The sequence below is a fragment of the Schistocerca nitens genome, chromosome 8 (genome assembly GCF_023898315.1).
Source record: "Schistocerca nitens isolate TAMUIC-IGC-003100 chromosome 8, iqSchNite1.1, whole genome shotgun sequence".
Lineage (NCBI taxonomy): Eukaryota > Metazoa > Arthropoda > Insecta > Orthoptera > Acrididae > Schistocerca > Schistocerca nitens.
Genome location: NC_064621.1, coordinates 433,619,067 through 433,627,382, shown reverse-complemented (window position 1 = coordinate 433,627,382; position 8,316 = coordinate 433,619,067).

Genomic DNA, 8,316 nt, shown 5'->3' with positions numbered 1-8,316 from the left:
TGACCTATAATCATGACATTTGGTAAGAAGCAAGGTTCCACAGTACAAGTAAAGGTAAAATCCGAAACTGTTATTTTGTAATTATATCACAATAGCTCAGCCGTCACTGCTTCTCTCGCGCAGACTATCATCTGCACAGTTCCTTTTGTTTTTCTTTAATTGAATTGTTATGTTGTTCACAAATTGCAACACCATTTAAATTTTCTCACTAATTAAGGCCATGGAAGTATCGTCTTTTCCGAATGTACTTCTCACTAAAAAGCGATTCTGGTAGCAGAAGTCCAAGCTTTTTGTTAACCATGCCTTTTTCGTTCTTATGGTTATATTTCCACAGAAACTTTCATCCCCTGAAATATATTTCTTTGTATCTAGCCAAGAAGTGAAATATCTTCTTTCATAGATCCAGATTTAAAATTGTTTTAATATAACGAATTATTTTCTTAAAAATTTTCACCCCGTATTTCACCCACTTAGAGGCTGAATTTCCAGAAAGAGTGAAACACGTATTCTTTTTATTTCCAACAGAGAAGCCAAATACAATTTTTCAAAGATTTAGCTTTAAAAATGCTTTCATAATGAAATATTTTCATAAAATATTTCATTCATTGTTTCACCCCCTTACGAGCTGAATTTCCAATAAAATTGAAACACTATTTAATTTAATTTAATTAATTTATTTATTTTGTTTAACCTATTAGTCAAATACCAATTTTCGTAGATGTAGCTTCAAAATACTTTAGTAGTTCTTTAATAATGCATTGTTTTCAAAAAAAACCTTCATCCACTATCTCACCCTCACGAGGGTTAAATATCCAAAATCGCTGTAACACATATTTCTTTATCTCTGATTGACGAACCAAATACCACTTTTCGTAGGTCTAGCTTCAAAATTGCATTAATAGCCTCCCTTAAAAAAAAGTTTGTTATCCCCAATTTGAACCCCTTATGGGTCGGAATTTCTAAATAACCCTTCTTAAACGACGCCTACAGTATACAATCAACACCCTTACCAAATTACGTTTCAGACCTTAGTGATTTGGGCTGGGCGATTATGAGTGAGTGAGTCAGTCAATCAATCTGGACATTGCCTTTCATATATAGAGAGAAAAAAATATTACGTTCGTCATTTGTTGTCCGACTTCAGACTTCAAATTAAAACACTATCGAAAGTCTTTGAATTTTGGGATCAATATCTAGCAAGTATTAATGTCGGCAACAAACAAAACTCGTCGAGATTTTCGATTCGCAGGAGCAATGAACTGTCTACATACATGGTTTAGTGTGCATGGAATCGGCCAGTGTGGCCGAGCGGTTCTAGGCGTTACAGTCAGGAACTGCGCGACCGCTACGGTCGCAGGTTCGAATCCTGCCTCGGGCATGGATGTGCGTGCTGTCCTTAGGTTAGTTAGGTTTAAGTATTCTAAGTTCTAGGGGAATGATGACCTCAGTAGTTAAGTCCCATAGTGCTCAGAGCCATTAGTGTGCATGGAAGCCTCAGAGCGCGAGTTCGAGTCACATCTGACCAATTATTTCCATTACAAAAGAAATGAATACATTTTAAACATAAATAATCAAGCTGATTTTACTACTTACTAATACATTATGTTTACTTGAGAGAACTAGATTAAAACATAAACACCATCTTTAAAAAGTAACAGTTTCCTCTATTATTTGTGAGGCTTTAGTTCATAAGATCTGTGCATCTGTATCACTAACATCGCTGTGAGTTGCCTTAGAATAAGAATATCTATGGATTGAGCATTCGAGTCTTAGGGACCCCACACAGCGATCTGTCACCAAGTCATGCGATTTGTTCACAGAATCGCACTTGTGTGGACAAACTGCAGATAGCAGCGATCGATCGCTAAGCTCTTGCAATTCCCATATAGTCTGATTAATCGCATGCGACGAGTGACAACATGGCTGCCTGGCTGCTAATCATTTGTGTACATATTTAGCGTGTTTGTTTAGGTAGTTGTGTGTGTGTTTTTTTTTTTTTTGTTTTTTTTTTTCATTTCACTATGCCACAGGGCGTGAGAGATTCGGGTTAGAATTTGTAATTATTCAGGGAGCACAAACCAATCTAATAAGTGAAGTTGACGCCGGAAATTCTACTTTTAAACGAATGCAAATAAACACTGACTCCATATGATCTTGCAGTGATGAGCGTTTTGATGGTTGTGCTGTAGAGGTAGAAAATTAAGGACAGTTCATAACTATAGTCAGGATGTACAGGTCTCCATCTGGTGATCGTGAATTATGTTTGAACCTGCTTCTCAAATCACTCGTGTTTGGGTCGAAGCGAGCGACTGGTTGCAGCGATATGGGTTGCGACGAATCGTAGCGATCGTCGCTTGTATGTGGAACCCACTAGAGAGACAGTGGTTGTTTTATTATCTTTGCTCATATTTAGATGTAACCGTAGCGTTGCTAACAGGTGGCAGCAATTGACAAGCCTTAATGTTAACCTTTCTTGCTAGGGGTCAGCTAGTCGCTTTTAACGTAATTAAATTACCGTTCTGCCATCCACTCAAATATTACGCCGGTGTATGCGCAATGAGCTGATAAAATACGATAATGAACGCAAGTAAGCTGGAGGTGGCAATGCTTCAATAACTTACCTGAGAATGTGAAGATAAGTCTAACCATTCCTTAGCCATGGCGCCATTGAGTTAGTAGGCTGTCATGTCTGGCGGCATTAGCTCACGTGTAGTATCGACTATCCCTCTTGCGGCTACGGTCGCAGGTTCGAATCCTGCCTCGGGCATGGATGCGTGTGATGTCCTTAGGTTAGTTAGGTTTAAGTAGTTCTAAGTTCTAGGGGTCTGATGACCACAGATGTTAAGTCCCATAGTGCTCAGAGCCATTTGACCCCAGCCGGCCGAAGTGGCCGTGCGGTTAAAGGCGCTGCAGTCTGGAATCGCAGGACCGCTACGGTCGCAGGTTCGATTCCTGCCTCGGGCATGGATGTTTGTGATGTCCTTAGGTTAGTTCGGTTTAACTAGTTCTAAGTTCTAGGGGACTAATGACCTCAGCAGTTGAGTCCCATAGTGCTCAGAGCCATTTGAACCTTTTTTTGAACCATTTGAACCCCAGCATCTTGCGGCCCTATTGCCGATATCTATGAGGAAGAGTTGATATCTGTGGGTTGTGTCCTGGCCCGAGAGAGAGGCACAAAGTTTGCGGATGTCGGTAGCAAAATGTCCAAATGTGTGTGAAATCTTATGGTACTTAACTGCTAAGGTCATCAGTCCCTAAGCTTACACACTACTTAACCTAAATTATCCTAAGGACAAACACACACACCCATGTCCGTGAGAGGACTCGAACCTCCGCCGTGACCAGCCGTTGGTGGTAGCGTCGCGACAAGAGGTGGTCACAAGGTCCGAGCTGCCGAAGCCACGAGCTGCGCAAGGAGGGCCTGCGCAGAGTGAAGACACCGGAGTACTCCACCGGGGTCAGCGTCGACTACGAGCAGCAGGCCGACATCCCGTCGGTTGGTTGGCAACATTCGTGTCAGGTGACCGCTCGTGGCGTGGCTGCCCTCTACCTGGCTTTCATCGGCACCACTCAGTAAGCGCTGCGACCCACCGTGGATCTGGGTCTGCTTGCTGATCAAGGGGACTGCTTGCTGATAAAGGGGAGTAACATTCTATAATCCTCGTGGTGATTTGTTTCATTGTCTATCTGTCCACCTTATTATTTTCTTTTTATTAAAAATGAAACTCCTCCACCTGTACTTAAGATTTTATATTTATTTGGCTACTAGTTTCACACGTGAAGTCTTTAGCAGTCAGAAAGCAATGCGTGTAATTTTGAGCTATTGTAGGCGTCAAAGAGATCCAAAAACTTCCCGTCCCTGGCTACTTTCCCGGATTTCGGCACCAGAAAATGTGCGGCCGTAGTTAGAAAGTGAGTTACCATCAGTTTACATACAACATTATTTTACACGTAACTTACAGTCGCGTGGAGTGGCCGCGCGGTTTGAGGTGCCATGTCATGGACTGCGCGGCCCCTGCCGCCAGAGGTTCGAGTCCCCCCTCGAGCATGGGTGTATGTGTTGTTCTTAGCATAAGTTGGTTTAGGTGGAATTTAAGTCTAGGAACCGTTGACCTCAGCAGTCTTTCCCTGTTCCAGTCGGGTAGAATTTGTGGGAAGCACGATTGCTGGAAAGACTCTGTATGGGATCCAATCTCTTTAATTTTATCTTCATGGTCTTTTCGCGAGATACACGTAGGAGGACGCAATATATTGGCTTTAAGAACGTGCCAACAGTTTTTCCGCAGTGGTAACGCCAGTTCCCGTCAGATCACCGACGTTAAGCGCTATGAAGCATGGCTAACACTTATATGGGTGACCATCCGGCCCGCCGAGCGCTGTTGGCAAGCGGTGTGCATTTAGCCCTTGTGAGGAGCTACTTGATTGGGAAGTGCTGGCTCCAGCCACGAAAACTGACAACGGCCGGGAGAGCGGTGTACTTCTGACCACATGCCCTCCGTATCCGCATTCGGTGACGCCTGTGGGCTGAGGATGATACGGCGGCCGGTCGGTACCGTTGGGCTTTCAATGCCTGCTCGGACGGAGTTTTAGTTCATTTAATAGCGTACGCTCTTGGAACTTTACCAGCAGACCTTACAGCATCTGCCGTTGGAGTTGGTTGTGTATCTCCGTGACGCTTTCGCGCTTACCAAATGAACCTGTAAGGATACACGCTGCTCTTCTTTGGATCTCTATTGGTACTATTGCCTATTATTACAGCAGTTTGCATTCGACATTGCCACTGCAGTCGGAAAATTCGCGGGAATATCGCGAAAAATTAATTGGCAGTGACGTAGTAACGTATTTTGTAGATCTACTTATGGTACAGTTGAACACATCTGTTGGCAATGGGATGAAAATTTTATGTATGCAGCAGGTGTTTAAATATTTGACGTCTGATAACGTAGAACATTCTCCACGTGAAAAGAATTCTATGGTCGGCATTGCAATCGTAGTGATTGTAAATGAAGCTAAGATTCCGAAGCGAAAATGTTGTCCACCAAAAATTATTATAGGTGTTTGAACCAAGCACAAGAAAATGAACGCCATTTTAATTTCCATAGTAGAGATGTGGATGAAGAAATGCTTAACAGGCATTTGAGGGGCGATCAATGGATACTTAAGCCTTGTATGGGATACGCCGAATTCATTATAGGAACATAGCAGTTTACCTATGTGAAATCTTTTCCCTTCTCAGGAAGCTTCTTGTACTGACTATGATATAGGTTAGTAACATCAGTTTCTATACGTTGAACGCTCTCTTGACATTAAAAAAATGTCAGTGTTATATAGATCTAAGACTAGTTCGTATTTGCTAATATTATCACAGCATTCATACTGTGGCCACACTGCCACGCTTTTTAATTGTTCTTTCCAAGTATGCCAGCACAGTCGTATACTTATTGACGGTTAACGACACTGTTTCCATAAAGGTTGCATCCAGTTTGTCACGATTATTACCCATTTACAGCCCATCAGGTTATTTCAAGTGCTAACAGATTTGTGACTAAATAGTAATGTGAAAATATTTTCAATATCTTAAGCCTAGACGGTGCGTGGACATACCAAATGCCATGTACGATCACATCTGACAATGCATTGTGTCATACGGTGCATTCACTGCCATGTTGGCAATATCATGAAAGTGGTTGAGTGGTGATGTTCAATCATATGCTTGTTATTACTCGAAATGGCACATTGGAGAGAAGAAAGCCATCTATGTACCGGGTAGTTATAATTAAACTTTCCCCATTTAACATATAATTGCACGGAAATTAGTTACTGTACGAGTACCAAACTTGGTAGAATTAATGTCAAGGAAATGGAGAAGAGTGGTAACGCAGAATCAATTCGACTGAAACATTTTTAATATGCTGCTAAAGTACATTGTACCATTACATACTGGTGTTATTACTGCTGCAAAAGGAGCTCAATACGGCGCCTATCAGTGTCCAGAAGAGTCGAAAGCTCAGCAATGCATTCTGCCCAGCAGAATGAAGCATGTCCATAGCTATGCTGGCTACCTCTCTTGATATGCTCCACTTCAGATCAGCACATGTGTGAATGTTCCCCGGGTAAACACTGTGTTTCAGGTAGCCCCATAACCAGAAACCACTGGGAATGAGATCAGCTGATCGTGCCGGCCAAGCATTTGGAAACGATCGGCTGATAAGTCGTCGTTTCCACATGTGTTTCGGAGAAGGAGGTTAAGTTCACCACCGATGTGCGTTGAAGCACAATCTTGCATGAAAACTATTGAGTTCAATGCGTCTCTCTCCTTTAGGCGGGTATGACATCCTGGGGAAGTATATCGCAGTAATGCTGGCCAGTCACGCTGCCCATCTTTGGTCCCTGAGCGCCAACCTATTCAAAAAAAGAGTGGGCTGTAAAGCCACACCATACTGTGTGACACGTCCACCATTCAGAGGTGAAGATCCCCAAACTCGGCAAATCTGTATGTTCACTTCACCCAATGATGTTTGTCTGTCCATAGGATGGTCTACGGCCAGCTTTTGTCAAATTCAATCCTTGCGAGAAAGTCAAGAGGAAAGTCAACACATCGTTGTGCATCCTGTGGTGCAAGCTGCTGTACAATATGGATCTTGTACGGATAATATCTGAGAATGGTTCGAAACACCTTCCGTACAGTGGACCAAGGGATGTTCAACTGTCGTGACACAGCACGAGCACTGCTGACAATCGGGAATTGCACACAGTGTTGTCTGCCATGGCAACAGAGATTTCATCAACCACCTGTGGTGCCACCGGACGTCAGCCTCATCCTGGAGCGATGCTAAGTTCTCCAGTTCATTCGAATTTCTACGTCATTCTCTGCAAAGTAGGTGGGGAAAGAGAAGCCTCCGGTAATCCTTCCAGGAGTCAATACTCTCGAAGTGCAGCTACAGCATTTCTATAGTTTTGATGATAGAGCTTCACCAATAATGCCCTGCTCGTTTTTCCCAAGTTCATGTTGACATACCAACAAGTATACTGTGACAGTCAGGTGTGAGACTATGAATCATAATGACTGATCACGGCACCTGGTGCCATAGTTGGAAATGGACGGTGGCGCTGTGACGCATGGAAATCATGCACCCCAAACTCTGGACATTAAACCTACCAAGTTTGGTAATCGTACAGTAATTAGTTTCCATGTTATAACTTTTTAAATAGGTTCAAATGGTTCAAATGGCTCTGAGCACTATGGGACTCAACTGCTGTGGTCATCAGTCCCCTAGAACTTAGAACTACTTAAACCTAACTAACCTAAGGACATCACACACATCCATGCCCGAGGCAGGATTCGAACCTGCGACCGTAGCAGCAGCGCGGCTCCGGACTGGAGTGCCTAGAACCGCACGGCCACCGCGCCCGGCTTTAAATAGGGGAAGTTTAATTATAACAACCCGGTATATCAATGCAATGAGTTTCAGAGATTGCGGGACACTCTCACTTCTGGTTTGGTGTTATGCCACTTCATGTTCTTAGGGAATATCATCTTTATTTCGATTTGACTTCATACATCATGTTGAAATGGTGAGCAGTAGTTAATGCTCTTGCTTGTGAGCTCTAGGAAAGGACTAACGGTAAACTTTACCTGCATACAAAGGAATAGGGTGCCGATTTAAACGACTGCAGTAAAAGCACGGCGATGGTGGGTCGAGGGAAGCGCGTTTTTTCTGCGGAACCTGGGTGGAAACATTTCCGGATGGCCGAGTTCCACAGTCTCATTGTGCAGGCACATTGGTTGGCGTCGGGAGGCAACCACGTCCAGGTAGGCTAACTTGTGCCGAGAAGTTACCGCTGCAATGGCCAGCGCATTGCAGACCAGCAATATAGCAAGTTAGGCAGGAAGCCGACAAAACAAGTGTGAGCATTTCGCGAATTTCCGTCGGACAGGTCACTGGCGCCCAGACGTCCAGACTCTGTTACAAAACATATTTGTGAAAGCACGAGGCTTTTAGCGAGTTTATGGCCCTTCTTTGGAAGCTTCGAAATGGACACAACAGGGGAGATGACAAGCTTTTTATGGAGGGCTGTGGTTCCATTCTGGTCATGTTGTTTGCAAAAGACACGGCGTAAACGCACGGGAAAAAGGCCGTGAAGTCTCTGATTGATCAAATCGGTGAATGCAGAGCAAGGGGCGCTCTCCGAGCTTTGAATGCCGCACTCCAGCTCGTGATTAGCTTATGCTAAAGTGGGGGAAGTCTAAGGGTTTTTGGAACTGAGCTGAGGAGGAAAGCAGACAGAAAGAGATCACTCTTGTACTGGTGCTTC